The sequence below is a fragment of the Lygodium microphyllum genome, chromosome 25, assembly GCF_053477565.2.
Source record: "Lygodium microphyllum isolate KBCC chromosome 25, Lygodium_microphyllum_v1.1.10, whole genome shotgun sequence".
Taxonomy (NCBI): Eukaryota; Viridiplantae; Streptophyta; class Polypodiopsida; order Schizaeales; family Lygodiaceae; genus Lygodium; species Lygodium microphyllum.
The window spans coordinates 26,895,328-26,921,055 of record NC_141159.1 but is presented as its reverse complement, the minus strand read 5'-3'; positions in this window follow the sequence as shown (position 1 = coordinate 26,921,055).

Below are 25,728 nucleotides of genomic sequence, written 5' to 3'. Positions count from 1 at the left end.
TAGGAATAGATAGTAGAGCCATGGCTAGACTAATGATGAGGACAACCCTGCTTCCCTCCTTTTGCCTAGAGATCTTAGAGGATATGAGTGATACCCGCTTCACGAGGTACAATCATCCTTTCTTGTCATCCACACCTCTGAAGGCCTGGGCCGCTATTAAAGAATATCTACAAAGTCGCGCATTCCTATCCCAATGCGTGTGACCGCCTCGTAATCTGACTAAAGGTGACAGGCATTAGCCAGGACATATTCCTTGTATGCAAATTCTTCAAAAAAAAGGGGGGGGAGAAAAGAGAAGAAAAAGAAAAAGTGAAAAAGAAAAACACGAGGGCTCACTTCACTCATTACACCTAGGGTTTACACCTACCCCCCCCCCCCCCCCACTTCACGCTTAGGGCACATCAAGGGTAGGACTTCTAGACCTGTCACCCTAAGTTTTTCACTACATCTCCAACAACACACGAACTGGGTCCTCAAGTGTAGGACTACCAAGGGCTTACCCAAGGTTAGACCCATCTCCCAGTTCCACTACACATGCACTTACACCACACCATGAGACAGACACACCCCTTAGGGAGTGCACAACTTTCTCTTGCAGGCTATGATTGTGACTCAGTGAATGGCTACCCAGCTAAAGAAGATCATCCACCACATCTGCGAATGCCCAAGAATTTTTCTTTGAGTTGGATAGAACACCACTACAGCAGCTTCAGGAAAAACTTTGCATATTCCGATGGTTGGATGGACCAACATGCTTGATGTAGCCGACCATCTGCCTCTTGATGGCTACCGTGACTGAACCAAATCAAGCAGAAGGAAAACTCAGTGATGGACCCACCATTGGCATAGATCTTGGAACCTCATATTCTCCAAATGATTAGAGATCCCCAGGTTTAACATCCGTCGCAGAATGGGAGCTACAACTGTGCGAGAAATGCCGAGCATCTTTATGAGGTCTAAAGCACACCAGAATCTCTTGTGGTCATCGTTAATCAAACTCCATCACCTCTTATTTACAATAGCGCCTTTTGATTGTGGTCATCTACCCACCAGTTCCACTTAGCAACAACCCCAACTACCCCACTACTCCCCACCACACCACCATGGGACTGGCACTCAGCTAGGAGGAGGGTAATGTTTACCGTAGCACAGAGGAGCAGGTTAGTGGAGCAGAAGAGCGAAGAAGGAGATAACCAAAAGGGCACAGGACAAAGGAAGGAAAAGGCGCCCTAGATGGAAGTCAGACCCTGAAAAATTTGAATGACGACCTCTCCAGAAGGCCTCAATGTCGCCTCCAGGAAAAGGCGCCCTGGATGGAAGTCAGACCCTAAAAATTTTGAATGACCACCTCTCCAGAAGGCACCAATGTCGCCTCCAGAAAAGAAAAGAGTAAAAGCACACCATTAATTGTGAAAGTGCTCCCGAATCCTTGTAAAAGAGTGCCAGGTTCACTCCTGTGCAAATTGTATGCATTAGTTGGGAATGGGATAAGTTAGAATGGTGGGAAATAGGAAAAGAGGGCCTAGTTTAATGGCTAGCCTAGTAAAAAGTGGGGATGACCGCCCAAAAAGTAGGACATGTATATAAAGTTCAAAAGTGAATGAGAAGCTCATTCTTGTGTGTGGCCAAAGCTTCTTCTTCTTATTCTCATTTTTCTTGCCTTCTTGCTTGTGCTTGAGTGAGGGATTGAGGGAGTGTGAGGGAGTGAGTGTGTGAGAGTGAGGGATCGTGGAGAAGAAGCTCCCCATCTTCTCTTCTTCCCTTCTCTTCTCTTCTCTCACGCGGTTATGGAGGATGGAGCTTAACGAAGAGAGCTTGAGGCTGCTTGAGCTTGCCGCAAGGATCGTGGAGCTACTAGAGTCCAAGAGAGAGGAGAAAACTCGATCGAGCATCAAGGTTAGCTCACTACACCCGTAAGGTAGGCATTGCGCGTCGGTTATGTGAGAGGTAGCCATGGCTGCTCGGCTTGAAACGCTTGATCAATAAGCGGTCTGTAGGTCTCAGGGTACAGCTCTGTAGATCCCCTCCAAACCTCACGGACCTTGTTAAATGAGCATAAGCATTCAGTCTTTGCTTGGGAGACAAGGGACGTCGGACTTGATTTACCAGTCTAGAAAATGTTGAACGCAATAACTTTACTCAATTGAAGGATCCCTTCATCAAGAGATTCTCAAAGGCAAGATACTTTGATAACCTCATCATTAAGCTGATGAATGTTAGCCATAAAGATAAAGAGGATATACGAGACTATGACAGACATGTAAGTAGCCTCTACAAGAGGATACTTGTAGCAGAGAAACCTAATGAGAGAGTAGTCTCTATTGTATTCATTAATGGGATCTACAATGAAGAACTCTATGTGAGGTGTTCGCCAGTCTCAATCCACAGCACACCTTTTAGTAGTTCACCGCAGTAGGTTTTCCAAAAATGATGCCACCCAGCGCTCCCTTGGAACATCACAGGGTTTGTCACTTAGGCCCTACTAACTCTACTTCGCAACGGGAGAGTTTCGGCCGAAGAACCCACTAGGATCGACTTGAATTTTCGGGTTCTTAAAATCAAATGGGTCTCCTAACAACCAGCTAGCGTAAGTAATTTCGAGTTTCCACTTCTACAACATTACTCAAACTGAAGCGGACGCATGCCATTGCACTTGGTTCAAACAGAATGGGAGATGGAGGGGAGTGCGGTACGTCAACCCTCCTGCCCGTAAGGCAAAATCCCATTCCAGCCCCCTAAAACAATGCAAGTCAGTTCTATCTAATGACTAGTTGGTCTTCCTATTTCTATTGCCGATTTAGAAAAGCTCCTAGCTAACCAGGACCACCCTACCCTTGGATGGACCCGTCGGGGGTCACGTCCACCTGCTTTTCTTTGATGACAGAATCATCTTTAGTTTTTTAATTACCTACATTACATTTATTGAAACATATACAACCATCTTCTTTAATTAGTTCGTTAAATCACATTTTTCTTCATGTAATTTATCTCACGGACACGCATATACAATTCAAACAATCCTTGAATAAAACAAACTTCTTTATTATATTGGAGCTTATTATAATTTTCATCTTTCCGACCCTACGAAAGATATACAAAATTCCACGAGGGTATTCTGCCCACTAAGATTCCACCCCTGTAACTAGTATTTAGGGTTCCAAGTTCCCATCGTGGGTCATGAAGGGGCTCGTCAGATTCTAGGAACAATGCAAGGTTTACAGCCAAAGCCCCCCTGGCACCCACATTTCCTACTGCTAGAGACTATACCTACGGATAAACCTTTCGGTAACGGAGCCGGTCTAAGCCTCACGAAGCGATAACCATGATCCCCTTAGCGTAGGGTCTTGTAGCTAGCTTGGGGATAGCCTAGCACGATCCTTCCTTTTATCCTGTTTGTTAATATTTTCAATCAGAGATCTAGATTCTAGGAAACACAAATAGTCCTTTCAAACATATATCAAATGATGCAATGAAAATCACACCATCGCCCAATTAACAGCTTCCATATAGCCAAGGTAGATCTTATCCCAAGGTAATCTTACATTCTAATGAGGATTCACCTCCCCATAAAGAAGTGTTGAGTACATCTCTTACAACATGTTAAGCAAGGCAGATAAATTTCCCATTTGGGCTATCTTACCCAACAGAAGAAAAATTCCTTAAAGAATTATATTGTGCCAATAACTTAACGAGATATCTTACAAATCTTTTAAATTGTTTCACTTTTTAAGCATTAGTCATCACTTAACCTTGTCGCATTTGATAATAATTATATCGAGCTATTTTACTAATCTCGAGTGCGCATAAAGTCATATGTGCAATAATCTCTTGCAACTATTTACATCATGATTCCACGATTTAGAATCTCAATTAATCTAACTACAAATCATAGCGATTAATTGTTTATGCATGTACTAGTATGCTTTCTAGATGAAACTATCAATTTGTGTAAATGTAAAATATAAAAGCTAATATTTTATGTAATTATTTTATATGGCAAAATAATATCCTAGTAATGAATAACCTTGTTTGGCACGATGACATTGGGAATTTCGTCTTTGCTTGCACTTGCGTTTGCCACACCCGATGTTCCATTGGTAGTGGTAACTCCGATAACCTCAGGCACTCCCATCATCATGATGCTGCGCGTCCACCACTGCAAATCTTAGGGTAGATTTTTTCGCAAAGAATTTGAAAACATTAGTCATCGTCATTAGGGATTTATTTTCCGTTGTGTGTATCTTTTGTGTTTGCATTTGCATGACGCACAAGCACTTGTAGTTAGGCTAGGCATGATTTCTTCAATGCATTCATATTTTTTTGTGTGGAGCATTGCTCGATTGATTGCAAAGTATGGATTCTAATTTGCAAACAGCATGGTGATTGGGCATGAAGTTTTTTTTCAAAGCATGTTCTTGATAGGACACAAAGCATGGAAATTTGGTTCACATGAAGATTTCTATTTTGAAGACTTGTGGACTTGATGAAAAGATTGTAATTTAGATGTTGCCAATGCAGATGATATGTCTCTTCATAAGCAAAATTGGATCAATATTTTAGCAGTCCATGAAAGCTAAGAGCTATCCACTCATATTATGGACATTTAAGTGGAGTATTGCTACATCTCACACGTGCATTCTTTATGAAGATGGTGGAAACTCGCTATGAAGATTAAAACATACATTCAGTATTGACAAAGCTCATCAAGATTACACATATCTTGGATAACGGCCTCTTTTGAACATCCAGTCTACAAAAGTGCCTTACGCAATATGGACCGACAATCAATTGAAGCATTCTTCACATGACTATGTGATGTTTAGAGGAGGACAAGCTTTGATTGCTTGCCATGTGTCATTTCAAGTACACATATTGTTAAATGTTGTATTGATCTTAACTTCACAGAAAATGGACAACAACATTGAGTGGTTGTCAAGACATCCTACCCTATTAAGACAGAGAAGTTCTGACTTAATCTATGAGTCATGATCTTTGCATATCTAGGCTTCAGTGAACTAAAGCCTTGTAGTTAGTCATTCCATTTATCAAGGTTTTACTTGAATTTTTCTTGATAAAAAAGAGCTTAAATTTATAATCCTTAAAAAGGTTGGGCGTATAATATTGGTGTGTGAAGATGAAACAAATGAAGTTTGAAGTGTTTAAGCAATTCCACAGCATTATTTCATGTATTTGATATTAATTGAAGGGTTTTTAAAGCAAGCAACATTAGGAAACGACAATACATAAAAGATGGTGATGGAAAAAGATTAAAGCTTTTTGAGCCTCACATAACTGGCGTAATCGTTGATGTCAGAATACCGAAAGATTTTCCTAAGGAAAAAGCTATAGTCTGGAATTTCAAGGAGCTGTAGAAGAGAAAGAGTGATTATATAAATGCAGGCCGAAGACAAAGAGAGGGAACATCGGCGAATACTGGAACGATGACGAAGGTGGTGAGGAGTCGACGGCTAACAGAAGGAGGGTGTGATCTTGCAGGTAGCCGAAACGGAAGCTGATGACGAAGAAGGAATCGAAGGATAATGTTCATGTGAGGAAGGCAGACGAAGGCGTAGAAGAAGGTGAAATCAACGTGTTGAAGAAAGCCGATGGTGACGACGTAATGGGTGTGCTCAGACGACAGCGAGCTCTGCTGCTGCAATGACGTGGACGGGTGAGGATAGAGAACCGATAATGATTATCAAGAGTGACGAAGGAACGAGAAGAGTAATGAGAGCAACGGCGAGCTTTGAGGAAGGCGCAGATGAAGGTGGTGTCGGCTAAAGCTGACAGCGAAGGACAAGTTGACATCAGAAGACAATGCTAAAGTCAGTGCTTTGTAGACGAAGACAGAGGAGTCTGAAGATGGACGAGGAAGAGAGTTGAAGGTGATGACAAGGAGAAATGCCAACCTGCAGTGAACGAGTAACATCTGAAGCAGAGAACAACAAAGGAGAAGTCGAAGACGACGAATGGCGAACTAGAGAACATTAGCTCTACAGAAGGGTGGTTGCTCCGTGCCATATCTGCACCTTATGAAATCGACTGTAAAACCCTACCTTTCAATATCAATTCGCTTTGCAGAGAGGATTTGTTTAATTGGATTGCCTACTATCGAATAGTTAAGGACAAATTCATCTATGAGTTGTACGTATTCTTCACCAACTTCTGCTGGTTGTACGACATGAAATCTTACTCAAGGAAAAAATTGCATCCACTAATGAAGCATAATTATCATGATTAAGAGCTTGATCATCTTTTCCATATCGGAGTTGCTAAAGGGAAAAGGGAAGACCGTGAGGGCTAGTTGTTGTCTGTATATCTTTACTTGCCGGACAAACCACTTATTGTTGAGTTTATTTTATGGAATGCAGTTTGTGATAGACGATTTTAAATTCTAACTTGTTTCAGACCTTAAGGAGTTATCTCCACAACAACTACAAAGGTGGAATATAGCTCTTCAAGAAACTTGACAGCTCAAAAGAAGAGAAGGAGTTGTTAAATTTCTCTACCTTCACTTTGCTCTCCAATCATCATCTACAACACTCATAATATTTTCTTCATCTATGTATACATCAATTAAGCTTCATTCATGAATATCCATGACAATTTACTCACTTTTGTGACTAAACTTTGGAGATTTCCTAAGAATAGAAACATTGAACTCATTCTAAACTATCCTTTGAGTACTCTTCTTATCTTTTGCTCCCATCTCAAAGCATCCTTGTGGTGAGCGACTTTCACGAAATCCCCCCCACGAATTTCGTGTGACACCTAGTGAACCCGATGTGAAAGCGTCGCTTCTGATTGTCGAGAGATGGGAGACTCTTCAAATACTCCACCCACTTCATCATCGAGTGCTTCTTCCTTTTTGATCGATGAGATGAAGAATTTATTGCAAACTCTTACTTTAGCCATTATGATGAAGAATCAATAGATGCAGTTATCTATGTAGTAGCAACATCAGTTACATAAGCAACAATTGGATCAACAATGAATGCTGCATCAAGAACAAGAGCATACGCATGGTGCAACCAAGGCAATTGAGGTTGTGGTTAGTGAGCCCAAATTATTTGATGGACAAAATGTTTCAGTCTATTCCAAAGCTTTTGAAAGACAGATGCACTTCTTCAAAGTTCCTACCAACTAGAGCAACTATTTTCTATGACTTGTCACACCTACTTTGCGAGTCAAAGTGTTGGGGATTTGTTTATGCAAGACTCAAACTGGAATGTCTTCAAGGAGGTGCTTAAAGATGAATATTTTTTGGAGGATTATGGTATTAATACATAGAAGACATTTAGAGAGTGGGTCTATCAACCCAACAAAGGACTTGTTGCTTCTAAGTTGTTGTAGGAGTTTGAAGAACGTTACAACCAGCTAGATGCACTTGAGCAAAGAGCCCTAAACTCAGAGAAAGTGGAGTTATTATTGCAGGCAGCTAATCGTGCACTTCAGGACAAGCTGGGAGAGCTTCTTGAAGACCAAACACAGCCTATGGGATTAAAGACTAATTGGCAGGATGCTGTTGATGAGGTTTTCACATTGACGAAGAGGCAGAGATGGAAGGCTCGCTGATATAACGGTATGCAAACACCTCTAGCGATGTCTTCTCCTACCTCGACTTCTCCTACTTCTCCTATTGCTCCTTTCACTTCTTCTCCTACTTCTCATCCTGTGTCTATGCCTACTCCTATGCCTATGCCTATGCCTATTCCTGCTACAATTGTCAGACCATCTGCCAAACCGACTGTTGAAGACATGGTGGAGGAAATTTTAAAGAACTTGAAAGATCTTCGAATTAAGATGACGAGAAGAGAACAACCACTTAACCCAGCTCCAACTTCTACCCCAACCTCTTCTACTCCTATGAATTCATCTAGAAATGATCGTGTTTGCCATTGCATATGTTGTGATAGTCTCCAAACCATGAGTGGAAGGATTGACAAGACTTTGAAGAGGCAAAAAGACTGAAGTTGGTGGCCTGGAAGGACAAGATGATATGTTTCGAAGATATAGAGCAACCACTTAAAATAAATTTTGGCAAAGGAGATATGAAGAAATTATTGGAGGAATCTCTCTTACATTCTTCTTATGTGAAGCAAGAGGTGGCAAGAGAAGTTGATGCCTATAGTCTTCAACTGGAGCAGTTGTTGCTGAAGGACAAATCTCCTTTATGGTCCTATACAACACTGCATGCATAAAAGAAAGGTGAAGCTTCATCATCCGAAATTTCATCCATAGGAGATGTAATAAAAAAAGGGACTAGATGGAATGATTGCATAGATGTCTTTTCTATCTATGCTTACATTGCAAAATCTCAAGGATTTGAAGCGCTTGTTAAAGAAAATTGAAAAAGAGATAATGAACAACCTAAAGGATCGAAGAGGGAAACTAGGAGGAGTGAACCAGTTCTTCAGCCTTCTTCTTTAAGACAAGAGCAAAGTATGGTAGACGTACAGAAGCCAAAAGTATAAGAAGATTAGAAGGCCCCAAAGACAAAGGATTCGAAGCCGAAAAAGTAACCTGGATTCAAGCTGCTATACGACATCGAGACGACCATGGACTTGAAAAAGGCACTTGAGGATCGAAATCTTAATTGCAAAATTGAATTTACACTTGGAGAAGTCTTGGGGATTTCCAAAAGGAAATTTCATGATGTTATCATCGACATCATAAAAAGAAAACATCAAGTTATTGAAGAGCCAACGCAGGATATGATCCATTGAGAGGCTTTAGCTATTGCCAAGGCTATTCTCTATGGGTTGCAGATTGAAGAGGTTGATTTTGATGAGGAGACTATTGAGGAGTCTAAAAATAGAGCTCTATGTATGCAGAAGTCTCTCCATCCTTTACTTCAGCTTGAACAGTATAATGAGATCGAAGATGCGCCTAGATTGGTGCCTCGTAGCCATTTTTCTCGAAGTCACTAGGCTCGTGTGACTACAAAAATTGTTGTCAAGCTTGGTGAGACTGAGACTCCTTGTGTATCTCTTTTGGATCATGTTTCTGGGATTAATGTCATAGTTTGAGGTTTATATGATACTGGTAGATGGCCAGTTGATGTGGATCATGGTTGCTGCATGCATGTGGCCAATAACACTGCAGGAGATTTATATGCTGCTTATCCAAACCTGAAGATTTATATTGGAGACGTGGGTGATCCTTATCATTTCTTTGTACAGAACTCTTTTTCTTATCCTATTATTTTGGGGCAGCCATTTATTGCTGAGTCTCAGATGGAGACTAAAGTTCTAGATGGTGGGTTTACCTATGCACGGATCTAGCAAGGATGGAAAGAGAGTTGTCAAGTTCATGACCGTTTGCATCAATCATCAATGAAATAAGGATTCCTTGAGGGATTCCCCTCTTCTAGTAGGACAGTCAGATTTTTGTTAGGTACCACTGTCTTGTGAGACGATGGTGGTACGAGTCAAGGAAAGCTCTCGCCTCCTGGCAGTGGTAGTTTTTCCTCATGTTTATGGTGTATCCACTGAAAGTACTTTGTGTTTACAATATATTTCAGATATGCCTAGAGCTACCAAGCAGTATGTAAAAAGAAAAGAAAAAGAATTGATGATTGCAAGTGTTTTTCAAGAAGAAGACCGGATAGATGGTCTCTATGATGGCCTTTCATGCTCAGATACCATGGAAGAACTTTCGGTATTGCTAAATGCTAACAATCAAGAGTTGTCATATGTTTTACAGGTCCATTCTTTGGCAATGTATTGAAAAATTGCTGATTTCATGCTTCAAAATAATTTGGGTGCTGAGGATTCTCAACAAAAAGTATTATTTGTTGACATATTTCAGCAAAAAGATTTGGATGTTGTTGTTTATACACAACAAAATTTGTGTTTATCAGGGTATTTTCATTGAAGGGTGAAATTTACAGGTTGTAGCAATGAAGCCAGAGTTCAGAAAAAATATAAGATAATTGACAAGAAGGTTAGACCAATTGCAAGACTGCTACCTTTGGACAATGATGAGATGATTAGGAGAGTTTCTATGCAACCTCCTTTACGAGATCCTGTAGGTATCATACATAAGTTTTCAGCTGAGACATTGAAAGAGATGAAGATTGGGACCAAAGATTTATTTCTTCCTAAAGAGGTAAGATGTTTTGAAGAGATGTTATGCATACATGAAAAATATTTTTCTTTCTTTCCACATGAGATTGGATGCCTTGATCCTAGGGTTGTGATGCCTATGGTTATTTTTACCATTCCACATGTCCCTTGGAATCTACGGCCTATTCTTGTGCCGAGGGCTCACTTCCCCAAATTGGTAGAGCTTTTGAATGAGCGGATCATCCGGATGGGGATTCTAGAGCCATCTTTATCTCCATATTCAAATAGATGGTTCACAATTCCTAAGAAGAATGGGACACTCAGATTCATATAGGATCTACAGCGGTAAACAAGGTCACTATTCGAAATGTTAGTGCTGGACCTATTGTGGATGAGTTTACTGAAACTTTTGCTGGACGTGCTATCTATTCTCTTGGCAATCTTTATTCTGGATATAATTAGTTGCAGCTTGCCCTTGAGAGCAAATATTTGACTACGATGAAGACACCCTTAGGCCTTGTCCAAATATGTATGTTTCCGTAAGGAGCTACTAATTTGGTTGCCCATATGATGAATGGGATGAACAAGGTTCTACGAGATTTTATTCTTGAGCTTACTATGCCTTTCATGAGCTTTCATTGATGACTTACCTATCAAGGGTTGTTTGGAAGAAGGAAAAGATGATTCTTTAGATGACCATGGCTATAGATTCTTTGTGGCTTCGCATATTAGAGATGTTGAGAGGATTCTTTGCAGACTAGAAGAAGTGAATTTGACCTTGTCAGGGTTGAAGTCTACTTTTGGTGTCAGAGAAGTTTTGATTGTTGGACATATGTGTGGATATTATGGCAGGAAGCCTTCTCCTGTGAAGGTTGATGCCATAGAGAAGATTGCGGAGACTTGCTCTTCTACTTCAAAGGTTCGCAGGTTTATTGGAGCTTGTGTGTTTTATCTTATTTGGATTCCTCATTTTGCTCATATTGCATATGATCTTTACCAACTCTTGAGGAAAGGGCAACATTTTTCTTGGGAGATAAAACATACTAAAGCCATGCGAAAAGCGAAGAAATTATTGAGAGCTGCTCTGACTCTTCGAAAGGCAGATTATGAGTGTGGGAGACCTATTGTTCTTACTGTTGGTACTAGTCCTATTGGCGTTGGATGGGTTGTTGGCCAAGATGATGCATATGGGAATAGATATGCTATTTGGTTTGGCGTGAAAGTCCTAAATGAGCGGCAATGAAGATATCCACAAGTTAAAAGAGAGCTCTTGGGAGTTGTCATGGCTCTCAAGAATGACAGAGAGTACTTCATTGGAGCCACTATGGTGGTTGAGACTGATTGTTTGCCTCTTTTAGGTATGATCACGAGTTGTTTTACTCTAGATATTGCCATGATTAGGTGGATTGGGTACATAAAACCCATGAATCTTGAGTTTAGGCACATAGCAGATAAAGACAACCCAGTAGCCGATATGCTTTCATGAGCGAGGTATGATGATATGGATTTTTCTTGTATTGATGATGGGGTTGATCTTTCATCCATGCATGCTTATCATATTTGTCATGTGTCTGCTTTGGAAAGCTTTGATGAGACTTTGTATATAGGAGAGTATTTACAGATTGGACGTTATTTGAGTACCATGTCTTGACAGGATGGATAGACTGATGCAGACTTTAAAAAAATTAGAAGAAAAGTCTATGGTTTCTTCTTGCAAAGTGGGCTACTTTGGAAGCATCCACAAAAGTGAGGAGGTCAACCATTGAGAGTTTTCTATGGTGATAGAGTTTCATAGGTGCAGATCATGAAAGAATTCCATGAAAGTATTTGGACTAGGCATCAAGATATTTGGACGACCTATGAGAAGATCAAAGAACGCTATTGGTGGAGAGGCATGTATAGAGATATCTCACAGTTTGTTGAGGCTTGCGCTGATTACCAGTTGTTCTCTTCAGTGAGGCATAGAGATGAGCTTCATCCTACCTACCCACTATGTATTCATTATAGGTGGGTTCTTGATTTGATTACTATGCATGTTGCTACATTGTTTTGGTACGAGAAGATGTCACAAATCAAGTGGAAGGAAGAGCATTACGAATGAAATCTACTTCAGTAGTTTGTAAGTTTCTATTCGAGGATGTTATTTGCAAGGATGGATGTATTGGAAAAGTTACTACAGATAGAGGTGAGTTGGATGCTGATGAGGCTAGGGAGTTTTTCTCTCTCCTTGGCATTAAACTTGCTTTGACTTCAGCATATAATCCAGAAGGTAATGGGAGGAGTGAGAGAGGCCATCCGCCAGTCATGAAAGCCTTGGCCAAAGCATGGGGTGGATGGGTTTGGGAGTGGCCTAGGTTGTTGCCTTATGCCTTATGGGCTAATCGCACTACTCACACTGTGACTACAGGATATATGCTAGCTGAGTTGATGTATGGGCAGAAACCGGTCATGCCTACAGAGACTTGCACACTTACTTGGAGTGCTTTATCGTGGCAGCATGAAGAGATGTCTAGAGAAGAACTTTTGGCTTTTCGTATTCGTCAGTTGTTGAAAATAAGACTAGAAGATATTGAGAGAGCAATTCGAAGACTCAAAGAGGCCACGATTTGCAACAACGACCACTTTGATAGTAGACACAAATTGAGGCCTAAAGAGATTAAGGAAGGGGATTGGGTATTGGTCTATGACAACAGTCTAGACAACCAGTATAGTGCTATCTGCAAGGTTTCGAGACGATGGTTTGGGCCCTATTTACTGCAACATGTCCATGACAATGCTACATATTCCTTAGCAAAGCTTGATGATATGGCCTTGCGGATTCCGACTGCAAGGAAGAGAATCAAATTATTCAAGAGAAGAGATGATGCAACCTATACAATCGAGGAGTTGGATGATGCAATTTATGAAGAACTTGAGCCAAGAGATGATGAAGATAAAGATGTGGACATTGCAGTTGCTTTTACAGAATATGAAGAGATTGCATTGATGCTTGGCGATGATGAGGAAGAGTAGTTGTGGCCCATCTGGAGGATGTGCAGGTTTGGAAGGGGCGGATGTCGTGACACTGCACATCCAGCACTACAAATCTGAGTGTGGAGTGCTCGCAAAGAATTTGAAAACATAAGTCCGCATCATTAGGGATTTAGTTTCCATTGTGTGTATCTTTTGTGTTTGCATTTGCATGATGTACAAGCACTTGTAGTTAGGCTAGGCACGATTTCTTCAATGCATTCATATTTTTTTGTGTGGAGCATTTCTTGATTGATTGCAAAGTATGGATTCTAATTTGCAAACTGCATGGTGATTGGGCACGAAGTTCTTTTTCAAAGCATGTTCTTGATAGGACACAAAGCATGGAAAATAGATTCACATGAAGGTTTTCGTTTTGAAGACTCATGGACTTGCGAAAAAGATTGTAATTTAGATGTTGCCAGTGCAGATGATATGTCTCTTCATAAGCAAAATTGGATCAATATTTTAGCAGTCCATGAAAGCTAAGAGTTATCCACTCATATTATGGATATTTAAGTGGAGTATTGCTACATCTCACACTTGCATTCTTTATGAAGATGGTGAAAACTCGCTATGAAGATTAAAACATACATTCAGTATTGACAAAGCTCATCGAGATTACACATATCTTGGATAACGGCCTCTTTGAACGTCCAGTCTACAAAAGTGCCTTGTGCAATATGGACTGACAATCGATTGAAGCATTCTTCACATGACTATGTGATGTTTACAAGAGGACAAGCTTTGATTTCTTGCCATGTGTCATTTCAAGTACACATATTGTTAAATGTTGTATTGATCTTAACTTATGGACAACAACATTGAGTGGTTGTCAAGACATCCTACCCTATTAAGACAGAGAAGTTCTGACTTAATCTATGAGTCATGATCATTGCATATCTAGGGAGAGTCTCACTATGCTTCAGTGAACTAAAGCCTTGCAGTTAGTCATTCCATTTATCAAGGTTTTACTTGAATTTGTCTTGATAAAAAAGAGCTTAAATTTATAACCCTGAAAAAGGTTGGGCATACAACATTGGTGTGTAAAGATGAAACAAATAAAGTTGAAGTGTTAAAGAAATTCCACAGCATTATTTCATGTATTTGATATTAATTGAAGGGTTTTTTAAGTAAGTGGAATAAAAGATGGTGATGGAAAAATCTTAAAGCTTTTTGAAGCTCCCATAACTGGCGTAACGTTGATGTCAGAATACCGAAAGCTTTCCCTAAGGAAAAAGCTACAGTCTGGAATTTCAAGGAGCTACAAAAGAGAAAGAGTGATTATATAAATGCAGGCCGAAGATGAAGAGAGGGAACATTGGTGAAGACTGGAATAAGGATGAAGGTGGTGAGGAGTCGATGGCTAACAGAAGGAGGGACAACGGGAAGAAGGGTGTGATCTCAGTAGCAGAAATGGAAGCTGACAACGAAGAAGGAATCACAGGACAACGTTGCTATGAGAAAGGTGGACGTAGGCATAGAAGAAGGTGAAATCAACGTGCTGAAGAAAGCCGATGGTGATGACATAATGGATGTGCTTAGACGATGAGAAGAAGACCAGTGCACTCTGTTGCAACAACGTGGATGGGTGAGGACAGAGAACCAATAACGATTGTCAAGAGTGATGAAGGAACGAGAAGAGTACTAGGAACAACGGCGAGCTCTACAAAAGGCACAGATTGTTGAAGCTGACAGCGAAGGACAAGCCGACATCAGAAGACAATGCTAAAGTCGGTGCTTTGCATACGAAGGTGGAGGAGTCTGAAGATGGACGAGGAAGAGAGCTGAAGGTGATGACAAGGAGGAATGCCAGCCTATAGTGAACGAGGAGCATTGTATTCATCTTTACCCCATGAAAGAATGTCTGAAGCAGAGAACGGCAAAGGAAAAGTCAAAGACGACGAACGGCAAATTGGAGAACATCAGCTCTACGGAAGGGTGGTTGCTCCATGCCACATCTGCACCTTATGAGATCACTGCAAAACCCTGCCTTTCGACATCAATTCGTTGAGCAAAGAGGATTTGTTTAACTGGATTGCCTACTATTGAATAGTTAAGGACAAGTTCATCTATGAGTTGTATGTATTCTTCACCGGTTGTACGACATGAAACCTTACTCAAGGAAAACTACGTTCACTAATGAAGCATAATTATCATGATTAAGAGCTTGATCATCTTTGCCATATCGGAGTTGCTAAGGGAAAAGGGAAGACTGTGAGGGCTAGTTGTTGTCTGTACATTTTTACTTGTGGGACAAACCACTTATTGTTGAGTTTATTTTATGGAATGCAGTTTGTGTAGACAATTCTGAGTTCTGACTTGTTTCAGATCTTAAGGAGTTATCTCCACAACAACTACAAATGTGGAATATAGCTCTTTAAGAAACTTGACAGCTCAAAAGAAGAGAATGAGTTATTAAATTTCTCTACCTTCACTTTGCTCTCCAATCATCATCTACAACACTCATAATATTTTATTCATCTACATATACATCAATTATGCTTCATTCATGAATATCCATGACAATTTACTCACTCTTGTGACTAAACTTTGAAGATCTCCTGAGAATAGAAACATTGAACTCATTCTAAACTATCCTTTGAGTACTCTTCGTATCTTTTGCTCCCACCTCAAAGCATCCCTATGACGAGCAACTTTCATGAACCCCCTCTAGCAATACTGACCGGTTGCGGTGGTTTCCGTAGTCCTTCCACCTTGTCGCTTTGGAGCCATTATTTGCAAGTGGATTCGAGAGATAAAGAAGGAGGAATGAATTCGAGATAGGAGAGTGTAAGAGAAGATGGCTTAGTCGAAGACTGACATAGAGGGAAATTGAGCTAACTCTCTCCCTCGCGGCCTCTCGGGGTAACTTCTCTCTCTCTCTCTCAAGTTCCTTCTCGCAGCCTTTTGGAGGGGTATCCTTCTACCTCCCTCTCTCTACCTCTCTCTCACAGCCTCTTAGGGTCTCCTTATGCTTCTCTAACTGCTCCCCATGTCTCATATTTATAGCTAAACAAGAGAAGAAGGGTTGTGGCTGAGAAGAAGAGCTCTTTGTGGAGGGGATCTTAGAAAAATCAGGAATATGATGCTTAAATCACAAATCTGATAGTTTCGTTGGCTCCGTAGTAAGGGGGATAAAACTCCAAGACACTTGGTTAGAAATCTTCCAGATCACTCCTTCTTCTCTCTGTTTGAAGTGCTACTCATTCTTTTTTTTATTAAATCTTCAAAATTGGCTGAAAAAGCCACTTGCTTTTCTTACATGACATCTTATTCCATAAATTTTCATATCTTTTTAGGATATTTACAATAAATAATATCTAAAATATCTAAAATATGCTAGTTTTGCCCAAAAATATAATATTTTTGGACCATCCATACTATACACATTAACCTTAGTGGTTAATATGGCTCATAACTCTCGTTCACATTGTAACTTTCGTGATGGGTGGCTATGGTCCTTGTCAATCCGAATAAAAATATCGGGTTACGACTCTCGATTTTTTAAATAAATATTTTAATTAAATAAAAATTATTAGTTATTAATGTTAGTTAGTTTTTTAAAAATTTTATTTAGTCTTTAGTTAGTAACCTTACTAACTTATTAATTGACTAATTAACTTTTGAACTAACGAACTAACTTTTGATTGCATGAAAGTATTGCATTCTCTTCCCCTTAGAAAAATTGAGATGTCCTCATCTCGAGAGAAACTGTGGGTATTGTTGATGAAGAGCATTCTCATCTATCCATGTAGCATCTTCTTTAGTATAATCTTCCACTAGACAATGTATTCTTTAAGGGTTCTACTCCTCAATTTTCTCTCCCTTACATTGATTATTTTGTCAGGTTGTAGCTCAAGGACTCCTTGGTTAGGTATTACAACTTGTTGATCATCAAGGATATGGTTAGGGTTAGCTACATATGCTTTCAATAAGCTAACATGAAATACATTGTGGATTTTTATATTCTCAGGGATTATCTTGTAAGCGCTTGGTCATAAGCACTTGAGGACCTTATAGGGTCCACAATATCTTGGACTTAACTTCTTAAATTCTCCTAAAGATAGAGAACTCTTCTTTGGATGGACACGAATGAAGACCATGTCTCCCTTTTTGAAGATTTGTTCTTGCCTTTTTATATCAGCATACTCTTTTTGTCAGTCCTTGGCAGCTTGAATATCTTGTCTAATAATCTTGATTTGATTGTCCATTTTTTCTAACATTTTTCTTGACGCTTCTACCCTTAGAGTAGGATCGGAAAAATTTAATGGCATACGGCAATCTTGACCGTATAGTGTCTGAAATGGAGTCATCTGAATACTTCGAGAATAGGAGGCATTATAAGAAAATTCAACTAAGGATAGATACTGAATCCACCTTTTAGGTTCCTTGCTACAATATGCGCATAGAATCTCCTCAATTACTTGATTAACTCGTTCTGTGTGCCCATTAGTTTGTAGATGATAAGCAGTATTGAAACAAAGTTGGATCCCAATGGCTTCAAATAAACTCTTCCAGAAATGTGATGTGGAAAGAGAATCACGATCATTGATGATCCTTTTAGGTAATCCATGTAACCTAAAAATCTATTTTACAAAAATTATTGCAATATCTGAAGATTTGTAATTGGTTTTTGTTTGAATAAGATGAGCGACCTTTATTAGCATGTCTACTATTACCATTATTGAGTTATATCCTCCTTGCACAGAAGGTAACCCGACTACAAAGTCCATGCTAATAAACCCCCATTTCATCTAGGGAATGTCAAGTGGCTGGAGTTTTCCTGGTAACTTGACATATTCAAATTTTACCCTTTGGCAATTTAGACATTCGGTGGCATACTTAAGTATATCACCCTTGATTTTTTTCCAATAATAGCTTTTCCTAATAGCATTAAGAGTTTTCGCATATCCAGGGTGTCTTGAAAAAGGAGAATCATGTGCTTCCCAGAGTATCCTTCTCTTGAGAGTCTGACTCAAAGGAATGCATAGTCCTCGCATAGTCTCATTCTAAAATAAACAAGTCCTTCATCTTCATCTGTAGAGAATTCTTGACACTTAGTCTTGAGTTTGGGATCTTGTTCCTTATTCTGAACTTCCCAAAATAATTGTTGATAGCTTGGCTCCTTATTTGCTTCATCCTTAGTCAATTTGATGATGGGATTAGTTGGCATTCATACCATTATAGCTAGAGTTTCTGCCCTAGATTGTTCTTTAGTGATAAGAGCATTAAGGAAGGCTTTATGACTAAGAGCATCTACTACTACATTTTCTTTAGCAAGTCTGAACTTAATTTCAAAGTCATACTCCTACAAAATTTCGATCCACCATTGTTGTCTCATTAAGATCAGATTGAGTAAAAATCCACTTAAGACTTTTATGATCCGTGACTAAGGAAAAATTATTTTCAAGCAAGTAATGTCTCCATCAATTGAGAGCATAAATCAAAGCTAACAACTCCAGGTAGTGAGTAGCATATCTCTTTTTATGGGCTTTCAATTTTCTTAAAGAGTAAGCTACTGGATGACCTTCATGCGCATTAGTACGCATCCCAATGTGAGAGAGCTGGCATATGTGATAACTTCAAATTCATTGCTTAGGTCAAGTAGCCCTAAAATAGGAGCTATACTTTAGTTGCTCAAAGCTAGAGTGTTCAATTGATACCCAGATAATGGCAACTTGCTTTTTGGAGTAGGTTTGTAAGAGGTGCTACAATTTGAGCATAGTTTCTTATGAATATCCTATACCATCCTGTTAGACTTAGAAATCTTCTCACTTCCTTGATAGTGGTTGGGGGTGGCCAATCTTGAACATTTTTGACCTTGGCACAATCTACTGATATACCTTCAGCAGACATAATGAATCCCAAGTACTCAATCTTCCATTTGAAGAAGACACACTTCTTTTTTTTGGCATACAAATTGTGTATTCTCATTGTCTCTAGGACAATGCAAAGATGTGGTTCATGATCTTCTTCCTCCTTAGAATAAGTTAGGACGTCATCAAAGAATACAAGAACAAAGTCATTCCAGATGAGGTCTAAAAATGTCCTGCATTAACCTGTTGAAGGTAGTTGGGGCATTTGTCAACCTAAATGACATCATGATGAATTCGAAATGACTGTATCCTGTGTTGAAAGTGGTGTCAAGCGTTTTTTTGAAACTGAAAGCCCCTAGTCTAACTATAGTTAGGATTGATTTTTGCTAGCTTAGTTATTTGCGTGACAGTTTGTTTTGTTATTTCATATTTGGATTTCTTGTGTTTGTCTAGCTTAGAATTTGTTTCTGTCATTTTATTTAATTGTTGAATGTGAAACTTGATAGCCTTGGTCGAGCTTGGTATTTTTTTTGGACAAGATGAAGCTTGTGTTTGTCAATAACTATTGAACATTGAGGAGCTACGTATGTTTTCTTGTCGAGACTTTTGCACATCGCAGGAATTATGGATTCACGAGCACTTCACATTGCACTTGTTTATGCACTACACTCGGGGGTCGTCTCTTGTTCTAATCAAATACTTCCATGCCATGGGTTGGGATTATGCACACTTTGCACCATCGTTGAGCACTTGCACAGCATGAGGTTCACTATAGCTATATGCAGTAAATTTTAGATGCACACGCACATGAGAGAGCACCTACCATTGAGCACACACATTTCTTACACGCATGATATTTGGAATGCTCATCATAAAGTTAGGAACCTCTGGTTGAGTGTGTAAGGAGGTTGGGTGAGTTAGAGGGTCGTGAAGGATGCCACCAATTCTGAGATGGGTTGTTCTTATCTGGTCAACATCTTAAGGACCATCATTTTCTTGAGAGATTGTGAGAATTGGATGGGAGGAGTGGTGTATATCATATCTTTTTAAAGAGAGTTGAGAGGTGAGGATAATGAATTTTAAATTAATCAAGAAATTTTGTTTGCATTTTGCATGCCGCACAATCACATGTAGATAGACTAGGCACAATTTCTTCAATGCATACATTATTTTTGTGCGAGCATTGATTGATTGGTTGCATATCATGGATCCAACATTGCATATTTTTCCAAATCATGAATGATTGGACACGAAGTTTATTTTAAAAACCATATTTCTGCTAGGGCACACTACATTAAAAAAATAGGTTCATATCCAGAGAATGTTTATTTTGAAGACTCAAGGATCAAATGAAAAGATCGTACGTTTTACATCGTCGGCGAGTATTTCTTGAAGGAAAAAAAGACATGTGTGGTGAAAGTGTGTGCAATCACAATAACAATAGGCCAAGGAAGGGAATAAGTCATCTAAGTTAAAAGATGGAGAAACATGATGCGATTTACAAAAATCAATATTTTTACTCAGTTTTGATAGATTTTTGTAATTCTGCCCGCGTTGGCTTGTCGACCAAATATGTTCCCACAGATATGTTCCGATCGTTTTGAGTACCTGAACAACTATATGCAGAGTTCAAATGACGAAGTTATGATCCAAACAAATTGCAAACAAGCATAGGGCAAAAAAAATAAAAATAGTGAAAAGCAGTAGAAAAGCAAAAGCCAAAAGCTGAAAGCAAAAAGCCTAATGTGTGTGAGTGTGGATAGAAAACTATATAAGGAGATGACAATGGAGAGTTAAGGGCCTTCCCCCTTGATTACAATTGTATTTTGTGAGAGAGGAGAGTGGAGGGTCGCATGCTAGAGTGAGCTCTTGTCATGCTAATTTGAAAGTCGGAGCCTTTGGATATCAAAGCGCCAAGCGTCGGATCATGGTTGTTAAGGTACGAGAATATTTTTTCACTTGGTTTGTTTTAAAATTGTTGGATTTTTTTTGTTGAGTTGTGGTTGTGTGATACTCTACCCGAATTAGGATTTTAGTTGTTTAAGCTACAAGAGGAAGTTATTTATTGTTTTCTTTTCATGGTGTATTGTCAAATATTTGAGTTTTTCAAGTTGTGTTGTGCATCCAACAAAGTCAATTATCCCAACCGGAACTCCTTAACGTCTCGTTATCGGGTTGTGAAAGAGGCTTGCTCTCGATCACCGCTCGCGTAACATCTCTTTTTTGGTGTCCCCTCTGAGGAGTGCCGAAATTGACATTGTTGTTATTTTGAATGTGAGTTTGTTTTGATTTCTTGTGATTGTTGAAAATGGTTGATAATTTTTTTGAGTTCCATGGTAATCATACTGAAGATCCCGAAAGATTTTTAGAAAAAATAGAGCTGTGTTGTTTGATAGAGAGAGTGACCAATCCTGAGGCTAAACTCCAGATTCTTAGGTATCAATTGCAGGGAGAAGCATAAAATTGGTTGCTTGACTTTGAGAGAAGACTGAAATTTAGGGGAGAAAATTTGAACTATGAGACTACTAAAAATGCTTTTCTATCTAGGTTTAAAAAAAGAGAAAGTCAAATTGAGATTTGGGCGAAAATAGAAACTTGTGTTCAAAAAGATCATCAATGTGTTGAGGATTTTGCTAGGGAGTTTGAAAGATTGTGGAATCGATAGAGTTTAACATTGTTAGAAGGTGAGATAGCCCCAGTTATGTTGAAGATAATGTATTTTGTAAATGGATTAAAATTAAAAGATTGGAGAGTGAAATTGGAGGTAAAAAGACTTTTGAGGAAGTGGTGAAGATAGCTCAATATCAAGAGAGGAAGACCAAAAGAAAAAAAGAGTTAGGGTTTGATGAACCAAGGGAAAGGTTGAGCTCAAGGCAAGTTGAGAGAAAAGTTTTTGAGGAGAAAAGAATTAGTTATGCTTATCTTGAGAGAGGTATACTATATTCTCTGTTTAGGAGAGATGAGTTGACTTGTGAGAAATCAATTGACGCCTGTAAGGAAAAACTCCCTAGGGTGGTAGAGGAGAAAAATACTTATTTGACTAATTGGAGTGAAGAGTCTAGGAGTGTGAACTCATACCCATTGACCATGGATACTTCTAGTCCAGTGATTAGTGATTTAACTAAAGAAGAGGGATCGACTGATGATACTTTGGAGCTTAAGGACTTTAGAGATGAGCTAGAATTGGATATGAGTTGTAAAGAAGAAAATGAGAGACCATATTGCTTTAAGGACCAAGAGTTTTCATGTTCTTTGGGAGAGGATGAGAGTCAAGAAAGTTTTGATATTTTTTATGAGAAAAGGAGTGATGAAAATTCTGATAGTCATGGCAGAGTTGAAGAGAGTAAAGACAATTTAGAGAGTGAGCTTGTTTGCCTTGGTGATAGTATAGATGGATCTGATTGCTTGAAAAATGAAGAGAGAATAAAGGATGAAATTTTGAGTTTGTTAGAAAACTATGAGGGGGAGGGCTTAGAAACTGTAAGTTTTTAAGATGAAGTTAAGGGTTTGAATTTGTTGCTTGATGAGTTTGTTGAAGTTTGTTAATCAATAGGAGTATGGAGGTTTTAGGTTCTAACTCATGTTGTGATTTTGATGTTGGTGTTGTTGACTGTGTTGAGTCTTGTGAGTTATTTGGTGATGTTTTGAGTAGCCCTGGAGAGGCATTTGTTTGTGGTGTTGATGATGTGGTTTTGAGTAGACCTAATCTCTTACTCCTTGATAGTTGTGATGATGATTGTTTGGTAGGTTTAGGCAACAATGACAACGAGAAAACTTCATTTGATAGTTTTTCAGTTTCTTTGAGTTCTCCTAAAGGTTTTGATGTTGTTTGTGATGATTCTAATTAGGGTTTTGAGGATCCTGAGAGTGACATTGAAGAGATGTGAGAGAGAATTTGAGTAAGGCTTTAAAAAGGATTGAGAATTTGAGGGAAGAGTGGTTTAAATTCAAGAAAATAGAGTTGAAAGGTATTTGTGAGGAGGTAGTTAAGGAATTGGTAGTTGAGGAGTCTTTAGTTGAGATTTTAGACCCAAAATTATTGTATTGTGAAGATGTTATTTGTGATGATGTAGATGTGAAAGTTTCTTTAGTTTCTTATGAGGTTTCTTGTAAGGATACTATGGAAGGTGTTTACCACTTTTTGTGTGTGAAAGACTCGATGGAGTCTTGTATTGTTGATGAGTTGAGTGATGTGGCTGGGTGTCGTTGAGTGACCCCATTTGTGGATATTGTTGGTTTTTGTGGTGTTATGAGTCCGGAGTTGACTCCTTTTGATGTTGTGTTTGATTTGGATATTGAGTTGGGAGATCCTTGCATAGTATCTTTAAAAGAAGTTGTAGATGAATCACAAATAACATCGTTTTGCACAAATAACATCTACATCTACATCATTACAAATACTTCCAAATACATCATCACAAATACAATAATTTTACTTCCATGCCAAAATTAGGAGAAGTCTCTTGTTCTTATTAAATACTTCCATGCCATGGGTTGGGATTATGCACGCTTTGCACCATCGTTGAGCACTTGCGCGGCATGAGGTCCGTTGTAGCTATATGCAATAAATTTTAGATGCACATGCACATGAGAGAGCACCTGTCATTGAGCACACACATTTCTTACACACACAATATTTGGGATGCGTATCACAAAGTTAGGAACCTCTAGTTGAGTGTGTAAGGAGATTGGGTGAGTTAGAGGGTCATGAAGGATGCCACCAATTCTGAGATGGGTTGTTCTTATCTGGTCAACATCTTGAGGACCATCATTTTCTTGAGAGATTGTGAGAATTGGATGGGAGGAGTAGAGTATATCATATCTTTTTAAAGAGAGTTGAGAGGTGAGGATAATGAATTTTAAATTAATCAAGAAATTTTATTTGCATTTTACATTACGCACGATCACATGTAGATAGACTAGGCATAATTTCTTCAATGCATACATTATTTTTGTGCGAGCATTGATTGATTGGTTGCATATCATGGATCCAACATTGCATATTTTTCCAAATCATGAATGATTGAGCACGAAGTTCATTTAAAAAACCATATTTGTGCTAGGGCACACTACATTAAAAAAACAGGTTCATATCCAGAGAATGTTTATTTTAAAGACTCAAGGATCAAAGGAAAAGATCGTACGTTTTACATCATCAGCGAGTATTTCTTGAAGGAAAAAAGGACATGTGTGGTGAAAGTGTGTGAAATTACAATAACAATAGGCCAAGGAAGGGAATAAGTCGTCTAAGTTAAAAGATGGAGAAAAATGATGCGATTTATGAAAATCAATATTTTTGCTTAGTTTTGATAGATTTTTGTGATTCTGCCCATGCTAGCTTGTCGACTAGATGCATTCCAATCGTTTTGAGTATCCAAACAACTATATTCAGAGTTTAAATGACGAAGTTATGATCCAAACAAGTTGCAAACAGGCATAGGGCAGAAAAAACAAAAATAGTGAAAAGCAGTAGAAAAGCAAAAGCCAAAAGCTGAAAGCAAAAAGCCTAATGTGTGTGAGTGTGGATATAAAACTATATAAGGAGATGAGAATAGAGAGTTAAGGGCCTTCCCCCCTGATTACGATTGTATTTTGTGAGAGAGGAGAGTGGAGGGTCGCATGCTAGAGAGAGCTCTTGTCATGCTAATTTGAAAGTCGGAGCCTTTGGATGTCAAAGTGTCGAGTGTCGGATCATGGTTGTTAAGATACGAGTATATTTTTTCACTTGGTTTGTTTTCAAATTGTTGGATTTTTTTTGTTGAGTTGTGGTTGTGTGATGCTCTACCCGAATTCGGGTTTTAGTTGTTTGAGCTACAAGAGGCAGTTGTTTATTGTTTTGTTTTTCATGGTGTATTGTCAAATATTTGAATTTTTCAAGTTGTGTTGTGCATCCAACAAAGTCAATTATCCCAACCGGCACTCCTTAACGTCTCGTTATCGGGTTGTGAAAGAGACTTGCTCTCGATCACCGCTCGCATAACATCTATTTTTTTTACGTAGCTAAACTCAAGGTCTTGAGTTGGATCCTCAGTGGGGGCACCAAAAAAGACATGTTACACGAGCGGTGATCGAGAGCAAGCCTCACTCACAACCTGATAACGAGACGTTAAGGAGTGCCGGTTGGGATAATTGACTTTGTCAAATGCACAACACAACTTGAAAAATTCAAATATTCGATAATACACCACAAGCCACATATAAAAACAAGACAAAACACAATGCCTCTTAAAGCTCAAAACAAGTAAAAACCTGAATGTGTGTAGAGCATCACATAACTACAACACAACGAAAATACCAACAATTCGAAAACAAACCAAGTGAGATATATTTTTGTACCTTAACAACCTTGAGCCGATCCTCGGCGCTTTGACACCCAAAAGCTCCAACTTCCAAATTGGCATGACAAGATCTCACTCTAGCATGTGACCCTCCACTCTCCTCTCTCACAAAATACAATTGTAATCAAGAGGGAAGGCCCTTAACTCTTCAATCTCCTCTCCTTATATAGTTTTCTATCCACACTCACACACATTAGGCTTTTTGCTTTCAGATTTTGGCTTTTGTTTTTCTACTGCTTTTCACTATTTTCGTTTTTTCTGCCCTATGCCTATTTGCAACTTGTTTAGATCATAACTTCGTCATTTGAACTCCGAATATAGTTGTTCGAGTACTCAAATCGATCAGTACGCATCTCGTCGACAAGCCTACACAGACAGAATTACGAAAATCTATCAAACTAAGCAAAAATATTGATTTTTGTAAATCGCATCATTTTTTCTCTATATTTTATCTTGGACGACTTATTCCCTTCCTTGGCCTATTGTTCTTGTAAT